This window comes from Enhydra lutris, unplaced genomic scaffold (assembly GCF_002288905.1).
Source record: "Enhydra lutris kenyoni isolate GAN:26980312 unplaced genomic scaffold, ASM228890v2 scaffoldscaffold33, whole genome shotgun sequence".
NCBI classification, from domain to species: Eukaryota; Metazoa; Chordata; class Mammalia; order Carnivora; family Mustelidae; genus Enhydra; species Enhydra lutris.
The window spans coordinates 800,336-814,287 of record NW_019154117.1 but is presented as its reverse complement, the minus strand read 5'-3'; the positions used below and the strand labels follow the sequence as shown (position 1 = coordinate 814,287).

General features: G+C 53.3%; 1 protein-coding gene across 4 annotated transcripts in view; it reads right to left on the bottom strand.

Annotated features, from left to right (window-relative positions):
- The window catches only part of LOC111153554 (AU RNA binding methylglutaconyl-CoA hydratase), a 294,376-nt gene that overhangs the window by 153,549 nt on the left and 126,875 nt on the right, over positions 1-13,952 (bottom strand). The window lies entirely within an intron of this gene.

Below are 13,952 nucleotides of genomic sequence, written 5' to 3'. Positions count from 1 at the left end.
ATGTGCTCTGCGCAGAAGCGCGGATGGCAGGTGAGCCGCACACTAACGTTACTTTAACTAAAGGAGACTAGGCGGTCGCTGGCGCAGACGGCTCTGGCCTGGTGGCCCTGGAGATTTCAGCAGGAGCATGAGGCACCCGCGCCCCTGCCACCCATTACATTCCAGCCACAAGACCCGGATCTCGTGGAAAAGAAAGCTACACAAAAGCTAATATTCTTACATTGATATTCTTATCTGGAAGCCTCAGTTTCTACCAGTAAGAATACGGAAGCGACCGCGACAGTAGGACTCATCTACACCTCCCCGTCAGCGTCAGGACAGCTGCGGGGCTGCCCCAGGCCGGGGCGCAGGGGCAGGCGGGCTACAGGGAGGGCACTCCCGAACAAGCTCCCGGCGCTTTCTCCGGCCCACAAAGTTCAGATTTTTTTTTTTTTAATATGAGTTACCAACACTTAAAAGTGGGTGAGTGATTTCTGAAAAACACTAGTTCCCCCTGGAAGCTGACCGCCCCCGCAGGGCTTGAGACGGACAAGCTCTGCTTTCGGTGAAAGAACCTGAAACGGAAAGCAACATCTTTTCTTCTTCACATCTCAATCCAAAGTGGCCAAGTGAAAAATAATGATCACAAGTTCCAGAACGCATACTCCCTCCGCCACAGCTCACGGCCCCATGCCCAGCGCAGCACGCGCACCGCGGCCGGGAGAACACAGCCTCTGCCGCTGGTATGCAGCCACGGCAGCACAAGCCACGAGCGGTGATTTAGGAAACGCGGGTGATTCAGAAACACACACACACCCCTCAGCGAACTGGAAAGGACTGCTATCTATTTTCAGTAGGGCCTGGGTTTGAACATCAGTGATTACTGCGTCTGTAAAATACAGCTTAAGTGTGTACACTGCCCAAGCAGTGAGAGACGATTGTGAATCTGTAGGTGTCTTACTCAATATGGCAGAAAACGTGTGTTTGAAACAAAGTGAAGCATTGACAAATTTACATGAAACCATAAGCAGTGATATTGCTCCGTGTACCGAAGACAGGTCCGAGAACTTAACGGGATACGGTGCAGGGAAAAGACAAGGTAGTCACAGTGTTCCCGACGGCCGCCGATTGGAGGACAGATATAAATACAGCTCAGCTCACGCAGCTGATGAGAATTCTCCTAAGACGGAAGAACTTGTGGGGACAGCATTCATGCTGAGCACAAATTAGGAAACGACTTTCTCGTTTCTGGGAGAAGCTGGATGTCGATTGCTCAAATTTAGCGAACGTGACCCACAATGCTCCTTGGTAGCGTCACACGTTGTACTCAGCCGGAAGTGCGGAGTCCTGCAGGTCCATAAAGCTTACGCCTCTCACACTATCATTTCATCCACGGTGTCCTCCCCCACGAATGAGGACTTTGCAGAAATGAAAGAAAGGAACAGCGACAAAAGCCCACGGAACACATGCGCTCCCTGAGCTGAGCGGCTCGTACATCACCCTCTGCCTGACGCAACGGGCGCAGAGCTGTCCGCTGGGGGACGCAACCGCAGGGCGGGCCGAAAGCCATGCTGCTGAGAGCTTTCTGGGTTTGCTGGAAACAGTGCACCAGAGGATCTAGGAGAAGCCTCGGCTCACCAGCTAACACTGAAGCCTCGGCCTGTGGGCTGACATCACAAGCCATCCGGCCTAGGGACCCCGTGTACGTGGGCCATGCGGTACTCGTCCTTCTGCATCTGGCTTACTGCACTAAGCATCTTGCCCCCCAGGTTCGTCCTAGTGCTCCTTCCTTCGGAAGGCTGGGGAAGACTGCACCGGATGAAGACCCAGTTTCCTGTACTCACTGACCCGGGGACGGTCACTCGGGTTGCTTCCGCCTCTCGGCTATCAGGAATAATGCCGCCGTACACGTGTGTACCTGCCTCCTGGCCTTTTGGGTAGATACCCAGAGGCGGAGTTGTTAGGTCATACAGAAAATCTCTATTTTTTTTTTTTTTTTTAGAAATAGCCGTACTTTTTCCTACTAGATGCACCATAGGGCACAAGGATTCCAATTTCTCCACATTCTCATGAACATGCGCTCTTCTCAGAGGTGTTTTATTTTTTTGGGGGTGGGCAGTTTGATGGCAACCATCCTAACGGGTGTGAAGTGGGATCTCACTGTGGTTTCTGACTCCCTAACAGCAGTCCTGCTGAACTTCTTCTCACGCGCTTACTGGCCATCAGTGTGTCTTCTTCAGAGAAACATCTACTTGAGCCCTTTGCCGATTTTTTAACCAGGCTGCTCTCTGGCCCTGAGCTGTAGGGATTCTGTCTACATTCTAGACAGCAATCACTCACCAGGTACAGGAGCTGCAAATATTTCCTCCCCTTCTGGGGATTGCCTTTCCTCTCTGTTGACTGTCCTTTGAAGCATGAAAGCTTTTCATTTTGATGAAATCCATTTTTTTCTTGTTGCTTATGATTTTGGTGTCATATCCAAGAAATCATTGCCAAATCCAATGTCATCAAGTTTTTCCACCGTTTTCTTCTAAGTTTTTGTAGCTTCAACTCTTACATTACAGTCTTTGATCCACTTCGGGCTAATTTTTACAAAAGGTGTGAGGAAAGGGTCCCACTTCATTCTTCTGCATGTGGAAATCAGTTTTCCCAACACCGTTTGCTGAAAGGGGCACTCTTAAATAGTCACACAAATCGGTCATTTAATTCACTCATTCCTACTGAAATCTCATCTTCAGGAAACCTGTCCGGTGAGAAGTTCTCTGGCCCCTTTTCCTCTGCTGCCGTCAGCTGGCAGAAATCAAAGACTGACAGCAGGACTATGGCACCTGCCTCCAGCTCCCCGGCACACTGACTTTGTCATTTCCAACTTCATGAAAAGGCTGTGTCCGGTACAGTTTGCCTCGCTCAGTTAACACGGACAGCGTGAGCGACGGCCGTACGAACAGAAGTTACTAACCTGCGGGGCCTGAGGATTCAAAAGCTGCACACGATCGACGAGCAGCCTCGGGTCCCCACATCCCGCCAACAGTCCCCATAAAGAGGAACGGCTTATGTCAACATTCTCCTGCAGCTGGAAAGTGCTTCTGTGAATAACTGTTCTCTAGCGTAAGATTAAACAGAACACAAGTGCCCGTTAGGGAGTCCAGGCTGTGTGCAGCACGGCGCCCGTGACCAGAGACGAAAGATGCGTGGCTGACATCGGCCGCGAGGGAAAAGGCACCAGATTTTCTGTCCCATGTGCAAAGAGAAGTACTAGAGACGATGTATTTCGATTCACCTTTCATTAATTTCTGAATGTTAGATTCCAATACCAGCTTAGGTATTAGCGTTAGGTCAAAACAGAGACACCGCGTCACATCTGTGTGCCGCTTTTCCTACCCCAGGCTCAGCCACGAGATCACACATCCAGCTAACTTCCCGTAGGATTTGAGTTTAGGACCGTAAAATGCCACCTCCAGACAGAGTCTCGGGGACTGACCAAACACAGCACGGGACTCCACCGAGTCTGTCCCCGGAGCAAGGAGAACTGTTCCACCCCAGCAGCAGCCCTGACACAGTCCAGGTCCAGTCTCTGCGCAGAAGGTCTGGCACTGTCCGTCCCACACGCAGCCGTGCCTCGTGTTGACGCCCCGCTCTGCGGCCCAGAGAGCTGCAATCACTCAAAGTCAGCTGGCAGAGACAGGCTTCAGACGATTGCTGCCGACCGTTATCTACCATGTGGTAAGAAAGCACACAGGGCAGATTATGAAACACACTGATGGCTTGTTTTAGAAATAAAAGGTGTGTGTCTGCTACGGACCGTATGTGATCACGTACACAGGCAGACACACATATCAAACGTGCCCGGAAAGTTGTCTCTGTGAGTCAGAGAGTATCTGTTTTTCCCTCGTTTTTCATCCGTACAGCCTTGCTGTGCAGTGTATAGGAAGTATGACCGCAGTAGTGTGATCTCCAAGATGACAACACTCGTGTTCACTCGTTCAACAAGGACGTAGGGCAGCTTCCTGCCCTGGGTGCACACATACTGCCATGAATGAACAAAGCCCCTACCTCCTGGACCCCACACTCTCACTGGGAGCCCACAATGAGCAAACAAATCCCTACTGTCAGAGAGCAGAATGGGAAAGTGCCAGGTGCGGCGCGCACACAGCTTAGACGGGATGGCCAGGGAGGGGCCCTCGGGAGGTGACACTGGAGCCAAGACCAGGAGAAAGTGGGGCGTGAACCAGTGCACCGGTCTTGGGCAGACCATGTCTGACTCACAGAGTGAAGGGACATGGGAGAGGCTCGAGCCCAGAGTAGCGACATGCAAGTGGCAGCAACCATGGCCCAGGAGGAGCAGGGCCGGATCTGGTGGGCCCCGGAAGGCCCCAGGGAGTACTCTGAGGGTGACAGGAAGACACTGAGCACCTGAGAGCATCGTCTGAAAAGAGGGGCATGGGAACATCCTTCTATAGTGAAGATCTGGGTTTGAGGACAAGCTACAGTTGAGATGAGCCAAGATGAGGAACGTAGGTATGTTCCCACTACTTGTAGTAGGGTTCCAACAGGCTTGGAAGAACCTTCAAAACAAGTTCCCAAATGCTTTCAGTATCTGTCTTGTTTTGGCTGCCCCCCTTCAAACCCTGGTTTTGCTTTTGGAGACCCCCTACTGGTATGCAGCCTGGGACAGTAGAAAATCGCCCTAATGGAGGCCAAGGGGGCCAGATCCTCCTTCTCTCTGCCCTAGCACAGCTGGGCAGGCACTCCAGTGAGCTCTGGTCCATAGGATGTGATTTCTTGGTGCTAGGCGTCCTGAATGGGTGGCCTTGGAAGGCTTATGGGCAATGCGGGGGTTGTAATGGGCAGACCCGATGACCCTGTGCTTCTACGGACCCTGCCGCTCCGCCATCACCGTGGGCTGTCTGATGCCAGGTCTCTTACCTTCCAGCTTGTGTGCTAAGCCTTGTTCTCTACTGACTCGGGCCGCCTGACAGTAAATGTCTTTTTCTTTTAGGATGGCCAGAGTCCATTTCTATCGTATGTTTCCCAAGTCATGAAGGACACAGTGATTTAACTAGTAGTTTTGTTCTCCTCTTTCTTAAAAACAGATGAAGCCAAATCGGAGTTTATCTGTTGTATTTCTTTGCAAATAAGATCCATTTGTTCAATCTCAAATTTATTGCTTTAGTAACCTACTATGTGCCAGATGCCGTCCCAGGTGCTGAACAAACAGCAGTGGACCAGGCAGACTCCTGATCTTAAAAAGCTTCCGTCTCAGAGGCAGAGCGGGAAGGAAAGGGGCCGTAAAGAAGCGCAGGGACAAGACAGAGCGAGTGTCAGGGCGAGAATTTAACAAAGGCAGGGGACCAGCTTGTGAGAGAACCACGAGACGTCTAACTTAGCTTGAGTGGCTGGGGAGGGCCTGTTGGATCCAAGTGAAGGCCGTGTCTGCATTGTAACGAGGCAGCACACGAAGATCACGGACAACACCCAGTGACGATCCCGGCCATGTGAAGCCCCTCCAGCGAAGCCAGGCTCAGCACGTTCGAGGACGAGGTAGGAGGCCACTGCAGGCCACAAGGGGAGGGACGTGAGAGGCGTGGAAGGAATGGGGCTGGGCAGACAGGCTTCGGATCACACAGACCCAGTACGGGTTTACATCTTACTCTGTGGGTGATGCAAAGAGCCTGGAGGGTTCTGAGCAGAAGGTGACATAATTCAATTTGCATTTAAGAGATACTTTTTAAGCTTGCCAGAGAAGAGATTACAGGCGCATGACGAAAGGCGCCCAGCAGGAGGCTACTGGTGTCCTCCAAGTGCCGCACGATGGCAGCTCGGACGGAACAAGAGTGGGGTGGGGTGAGGGAGGGGAATTTGGTGTAAGTGTCCAAGACTGGTGAAAAATACATGGGGAGACAGGGAAACCACTCTGTAAGCTGGCTTTCTGACTGGAGCACAGAGGAAGGGGACACCACTTGTTGACACCAGGAAGGCGGGAGGCGGAGGGGCACACTCGGCCCATGTGAAGTGAGCATCTCTTACACACAGAAGTGGAGAAGTCAAGAAAGGGACGGGACGTGCTGTCACTGCTTAGCAAGGATCACTGTCCCACAGATGGCATTCCGAGCCAGGGCCTGCATGAGATCCCTCGGGAGACGGGTCACAACAGAAAGGAGCAGAGAGTGTGGGCAAAACCCCGGGAGGTGCCCGGTGGAGTGAGGGAGGTAGCAGAAGCGCAGGTAGAGCTGGGCTGCAGCTGACCACTTTTGGACGTCTATGCCTCACGGCCCACGACTCTGCTTCCACCTCCCTGACCGGGGACTGGGACACATGCAGTGGCAGGAGGGTGGTGGGGGCAGGAAAGGTCACCTTCTTGCTCAAGTGTTTTGCCACCAACATAGGGAATAAAACTGGGGCTCATATTATTAAGAAAAAATGAAAACAAGTAATCAATTAGCAGTTGCTACCCCAAGTGGCAAAACTATATTAATCATATAACAAAATGCTCTCACGTTTACCTATTGTTTGTGTAGAATGAAAATATATTTGAAATGTTATAGTCCTGTTCAAAATTTCCTATCATTTAACATCTATTAGTTTAAGAAGGCATCAAGAATCTTTCCCTACATAACCGCTCCTGGGACTCTCTGCTTGTAAAGTAGCAACGCTAGTTAAGCCATGGCTCAAACCCAGCAAGCTTGTTTTGCAGCAAAGGCAAGAGGTGAGCGTTTCCATGTTCCTACGATCCGCCTGCTGCTCTGAATTCCCTGCAGCCTCGTGGGCGGGCTGGCCTCCAACGCCATGGGGAGATGCGGGCCCCGACCTTGTCCTCCCAAACCCGAGTCCTAAACTGAACGTCTAAAATAAACCAAACACAGACGCCACCTTCCTGCTGTTCCACTGACATCATGTGAACAACGAAAGCAAGCTTTACCTGACATTCCACAATCATGCTGCCACAGCGTCCGGGTTACAAGTTAGGTTTCAGTGGCATTTACAAGGTAAAAGATGTTTCTGCTCTTTTAAGTTTCCTTTTCAGCCTTTATCTTCTCCTTTCTCCTACAACTGCATGAGAAAAGAAGCCACAGTAATACCGGGGGACACTTCCAACAAATCAGGCATGTTGGAAACTGGGTAGCTCCCACATGAAGGGTATTGGCTGCTATAATGAGAAAGGATCGCTGACTTCTAGACGTACCACTTCTGAATTATGTCCAAATCCCCTCTCATAAATAGAAAGCCAATTAAGGTTCCTTTTTCCTTGAATTGCGGAAGAACTATTGCAGGAAAATGTTGGTTTTGGATTAGAATGCCTACGGCAACTGACCACTCTGAAACTCTGTCAGGGCTTCAGGCAAGGGCTTTCTTGGCAGATCCGGCCTGGATGCTTACAAAACCGACTTCCTCTTGCTTCTATACCGAAACATCAAGGTCAAGGAGGCATGTGCTACGTGAACAAACATGAACGTTTACTGGTCTCACGACAGATCATGTCACAATCATGCAAAAACCATAAAAATATTTATCCTTCACTTTGTGACCAATGTTTGACGTGTTGTAATACTTTCTGTTCCCGGAGGGTTTTTAGCATGTTGTAAAGTAGAGAAAACACACACACACACACACTCACACGCTCTGAGAGAAACAACACAGGGGCAAGTGGGAAGAAAATCCTCACTGGCTACCCCAGCAGAACCCAACAGACATGCATCCGTCTGAGCTCTGTGTGTTTTATCCTAAAGGAGCACTGTTCGCAAAAGCTAAGAACTTTTCAGAATTGGGGCAGAGGAAAAAAGGCTGGATATCAAAAATATTTTTCCAGAGCACGTTAAGCTGACTGGCAACAAATCAGCACCTCTGTGATATGGTTTCTATTAATACGCATTCTGGAAACCCTTCTCAACTATTCACTGTAAAGGGAAACAGACGTGGAAAGGTTTTATTCATATTAAGAAAAAAAAATGTACTTCTTTAAAATGTTTGTGTAATTTTTACAAAAACTATCTGAAGCACTTATATTTATTTTAACTTCTGAAAAGAGATATTGTGGTACACCAGATGAAAGATAAAATCTGACTTTTTAAAACCATTTTGAAGACTGCCATGGTGCACCTCTGCCCATTTCGACCACCCTGTGTCCACCAGCACTCTACGCCGCGCTGCCCTCTGCTACTCTCTGCGGTCGCGGGGGCTCTGAACTCCGGGGCTCGCCCTGAGGCAGGGGTGGCTCCGAGGGCTGCTGGCGGCTCCCTCCGGACCCCGTCTCAGCCCGGCACAGACGAGCGGCTGGCAAACGGTCTCCCTTACAGCCAGAATCGTGCGTGGAGCAAGGGGACGATGGAGGAGGCGGCTGGGCTCACCCACTCCAGCACAGATTTCAGGCACGCCCGGCTACCGCGATGCTGCCAGGCAGAACTTTCTGTGAAGGCGGCGACCGTGTGTGTCTGGGCCGTGCAATATGGGGGCCACTAGCCACACGAGACTCACCTGCACTTGAAACGCGAGGCGCGAGGCTGCAGTTTCCAGCTGAGCTCATCTTCGTCAACCCAAACAGCCCTGCGGTCTGCAGCCACGGATGGACCGCACAGTGCGGAGTCACCTGTCCCTTCAGCCCCCCATCAGCTCCTTTCTGGTCACAAGGTTCGTTTCTGCTGCAAACCCAGAGAGTCTGGTAAGATCTAGAGTTCATCCGGACACGGAGAGCACCTCAGTGGGTAATGCGGCCGAGGTGCCAGGTCTGCGTGACCAGCCACAGCTCACCTGTCTCGCGGGAGGACAGGCCCTGGCACAAGGGAGAGAGGAGGCGGCACCTGCCGGGCAACAGACGTGGTCCCCCGGGTCACCGGCCTCTGGTGCGCCCACGAGGAGAAGATGCAGCCCGAAGCCACAGGAACCGCCCGCTCTTCCACCAGAGCTGGGCCCCACACAAGGAAACGGGGCGTCCACAACTGGGACCGCGGACTTCCCGAAGGCCTTCCTCGCGGCCTACAGCACGGACCTCTCCTGGTCTGCTTGAGTACGACCTGGCACCTGCTCCAAGGACACGGAGCTCGTGCAGAGAAGGGACCCACGGCTCTCTGTACCCTGATGTCCATATCGCATGTCCGTCTACCAAGCAAACTACTACCGCTGTGACTGCAGAAGTCTCTCTCCAGCAAAAATTCTGGGCCATGAGGCGACACCGCAACTGCTGGACACATGTTCCATCTTCTCCCTTGGACCCTAGTTAATTATGCAGATAATATATTTTAACATTTGACAAACATAACTGGTTTAATGTCACAGTCGTATCTGCAAGTACATCACAAGGATCACGACTCGCTGAGCTTCCTGTTTGGGATGGTGTCGACGGAGTCTGAGACACATACGTATATACATGACAGCCTTAGAGAAAATTTTAATTAATTTTCTTTAATACAGTGACATTTACTGTATTAAGTGTCATGTTTACCCCCGGGAAGTCATACGATTCCTGAAGTCAAACACCAAATTTAGCAGCTTGATATCTACAGACATCAACAAATTCCACCCCTCTTGGAGATGCATTGACCATTTTATACTTAAAAAGATCTCACAAACACTGGAAACAATTAGGCAATAATACTCCCCACGTCAAATGACTGGCGAACACGGGAAAGCAGCGGGCGCGCGCTCTGTGCTTCCGGAAGAAACGTCTTCGGGAGCCGCGAGGACTTCCCTAGGCACCGCCGCAGGAGTCCAGGCATGGGGCAAGTCACCTCCAAACTCAGCGGCGTGAAACAGTTCGTCCTCCACAGTTTCTGTGGGGCAGGAGTCCAGGCCACGCGTGGAGGCCCTGGCCCTGGGCGTGCAGGCCGCCTCTCGACGCCTCGCCCCTGCAGCCCCCGCCCCACCAGCCACTCCGCAGGGCCGCACGTGGACCCGGCAAGCAGCCGCCCACGATGGGCCGATCAGGACAGCAAACACACAAGACGGACCGGGAGGTGATCTCCCACGTACCCTGCCACGTTCCCCAGGCGGCCTCTCTACGCCCAGGCCTCACGAGGGAAGGGCCCCTGTGGGGGGCGTCTGGACACTGCCAGGCACAAGCACGAGGCCTCGGTGGGCAGCCCGTGCTGTAAAGGCCGCCGCTTCTCCTGCCCCTCTGTCCTTTCCCAAGAGCCTTCTCCAGGGCGCACTCACACAGTATTTTCAAGCCGCACAATCACCCCCCATCTCGCAAAATGAAGGGGGAGGCGAACAGAACATGTCAACCGTTATCTTTAGAAAGGAACGGGGGAGGGTGCAGAGAGCACAACGCGGCCGGCGCCCGTTCTGCAGCGCTCACCCCATAACGCAGCTCCCTCAGCTGCGATCCGAAGCAGAGTGAGCGGCGCCGGCACATTGGGGCGGCAGGAACCTGCCCTTCCTACAACGCGTCCCCTGCAGCAACAAGGAGGGGCCTCTGCCTGGTGCTTCGCAGGAGCTGGGCCTGACCCCTTCGTGAAAGGAGGGTGCGAGAGAGGGCCGAAGACCCGGCTGGAGGAACCGCGGCGAGCGCGTTCTCTCTCTGGGTATCGCAAAACCCCCGGGCGAGCACAGCCAGCGCCGGCACTGCTGACGAGCGAAGTAACGCGGACACACGACAAAATGACTCGACGACACCGTGGACACGGAGACCTAAACTCTCAGTTCCTCCTTACCAAAAGCACGTCCCACGATCAAAACTTGAAGACTCGGGCGCAGCGGGACCATTATTAACAGATAAATAACAACCATTTATTGAGAACTTATTATGCACTATGTGATTTAACACCTTATTTCTTTTAATTTTTTAAGAATCCTATGGGGCCGCTATTCTCACTAATCGCCATTTAACACAAACTAGAGGATCGAAGGCTCAGAGAGGTCGCCTGTGCCCACCAGGTCAATCAGCGCAGCCTGACCCCGCAGCCCACCTGCTTCTGCGGACAGCAGGCCACCTCCCTCCGGAAGCCGGGACAGGCTCCTCCAGCAGTCCCCTCTGACAGGGCAGGCGCAGGGGAGTCAGTGCAGGAATGTAACTGGACAATCGGAACAAAGGAAAAGTGAGTTACTAGTGTCGGGGCCGTGGGCAATGGCAAAGCGCTTCGGCACGAGAACACACGGTCAATTCCCGCTGGCAACGCGCTGCCGCGGAGAAACGCACGTCAACGCGGGCTGCACCCGACAGAAGGCCCGCGTGCCCGCCGCCCGCTCTGGAGCACACCTTCCCCCCTCAGTGTCCGCTGGCCCCCGGCGGGCCTGCCTCTGCCCCACCCCGGGGGCTCAGGGCTCTGACTGCAGGGAAAGGCCAGAGGCACAGACACGGTGGAGCTGAGCGCCGGCACGGGTCCCACCAGGAGGGCACACGGCCGGTGTGGCCGGCTCTGTGCTCTGGCACTTTCTGAGGTCTTCTGTGTGGAACGGCCGCTTTTTATTTATTTAAGTTGTGAACAGAAAACAAACAGCAAAATGAGCAAAATAAAGCAGGTGTGGTATTTCACAGTGGCTGAAACTACGAAGATGAACGACTCCGGTCATTCCTTACTGGGAGAGGGGCCGGCCTGCGAAACGACGGTGCGAGACTCGGCTACTTAGGGGCACAGTCAGCAACTGCTTCACGGTAACGGGGAGAACGAGCCACTCTTCAGAGCGCGTCCAAGCGAGGCGAAGCAGGTCTAGCTTACTGGAAACAAGTTCCTTCTGCGAGATCAATCCAACACCCAGTTCAGTGTTTCGTAGCTCAGACGCCTGCTGCGAGACAGAAACCTGTAGAACACACGGAACCTTCTCCCTACACCCAAAACAGGATGAAGGAAACACGACTATGCGTCACCTAAATCCCCTCCGGCACCAGCAGCCCGCAGAGCTCCTCGCAGGGACACGTGCGTGTTCTCCCACGGCTCTTGCGCTCTCATGTCCCGCTAAGTCGTAATAATGGTCTCACGCGTAATTTTCCGATGTTCACTGTACAGCAGTAACAGGACAGCACTGGAAATGACACGCTGCACGGCAAAATGCTGGGGGACCCCAAATCCTGCACCTGTAGACTTCTGGTTACTCAGCTCATAAACGCAGAGAACTTCAGGTGCGGGCTTAATAAAGATGGGTTTACTTAGTTTGTTTTTTAAGATTTTATTTATTTGAGAGAGCAAGACAGAGTGACAGCACGAGCGGGGGTTGGGGGGGTGGGGGCCAGATGGAGAAGCAGGCTCCCCGCTGAGCAGAGAGGCCGATGTAGGACTCGATCCCAGGACCCTGAGATCATGACCTGAGCCGAAGGCAGAGGCTTCCCTGACTAAGCCACCCAGGCGCCCCTAAAGATGGTTTTATACACTTATTAGAGTTTCATACTGCAAACTACGTTAAGGCACAGACGGACATCGAATACATGTGAAATTAACTTGGCTAAGTGCTGATGTCTTTCCCTTTCTCCCCAGATCTCACAGCTAGCTTCTGCTGTGTGCTGCTGAGGGCGTGGGCAAAGGCCCGGGAGCAGACAGGCCGCCACTCCCCTCCCCCCCTCCGCAGTCCTGCTGACCACACGCCGTGCATGGGAGGCTCAGAGAGACAATCCCTGTCTTCTCCCTGCGCTAGGAGAGCATCTGAGAGGTGCTTCAGACACGACAGCTATCAATTACCACTATCCTAGCAAAAACAGTGACAGTTCTTTTACCACCGTTGTGCAAAATATGGCGTTATGTCAACAATGGATTGTCAAAGATGTTCCTTTGAAAAATTAAGTTTGAGATGCAATTATTAAAATTAAGCCATACTGTCAGTACTTGAAATGGAAAACTCTTTAATAACACTGGAAACACCACATGCATTGATCACAGATTTAAAATGTATGTGGCAGATTTCTGTAGGACAGAAATTCAGTGAGCTCGTGACTAATTCTTAGATTCTTCCTTTAAAAAGGCAACAAAAATTAGCTGAAAGCTCGATGTGGGGGGAGGAAATAGAAGGTGAGAAGTGCCACCCCAGGGCGTCATCGTTGATAAGCAGGTCAGGAACACACAGGACCGATGTCCAGGACGGGCCGCGTGGGGCAAAGCCCGGGTAGGCAACACCTGCGCGGTGCGGCCACAACCGTCTCCTGGTGAGGACGGAGGGCACCAAGGCAGCCCTGTGACAGACCTCGAGATCGAAACACTCTTTGAGAGACAGACCTCCCCTCACCGGTGTCCCACGGAACGGTCAGAAGCCATTTCGGCTTCTCCCTGGGGAGAGCAAATCTGGTCAAAGGCAGAAATGATTGTGATCCCCACCCAGCAATGACCTTCAACGGTCAGCCAGGACTCAGTGAGAGGGAAGGCAAAGCGCAGGGAAGCAAGATACCGAGTGGGTGAGGTGCCCAAGGGCGCAGCCACAGAGCACAGCAAACGGACCCCACACGACTTACAGGCCCCAGCCCAGCGACGTCTCCAGCCCGCTAACAAAGCAGGACCCTCCACGCCTCTCACACAGACAGGCCTGCAGAGGCCCCGAGCAGGGCCAGGGAGGGAGGCATGGTTGACAGGCACTCCGGGCTGGCTGCTCATGCCGCTGCCCTCTCCCTCCACCAGGGGTCCCAGCCCTGCTCCCCTCACTCCCTACCCCCATGCGCACCTGGATTTCCCTGAGCGGTTCTCTTATGCTGCCAGCAGTGACACGGGGTGGCTGGAGACGGGGACAGGCACAGAGCCCTGCTGTCCTCGGAGGCCTGGCCCCGTCTCTGGCTGGGGAGCACCGTTATGAACAGTGGTGAACGGGTGCGTCTCACGAGAAACAGGTATGGCCCGATCGGGTGGAGGAAGCCCGGGGAAGGGCCCCCGCACACCTGCACAGCCCCTGCCCCTGGTGCTGGTGGGGCCGGTGGATTCCTTCTCCCCGCTCCCCTCCTGCCAAGCTCTCGGCCCAAGTTCCCTCACTGAGCAGCAGAACAATCCCCATCGGGGCTCATGTTAAAAAGCTCGTGGGTGAGGGAAGAGACCGGGCACGGGAGCTCCAGAAGCTCCACCCGCCTC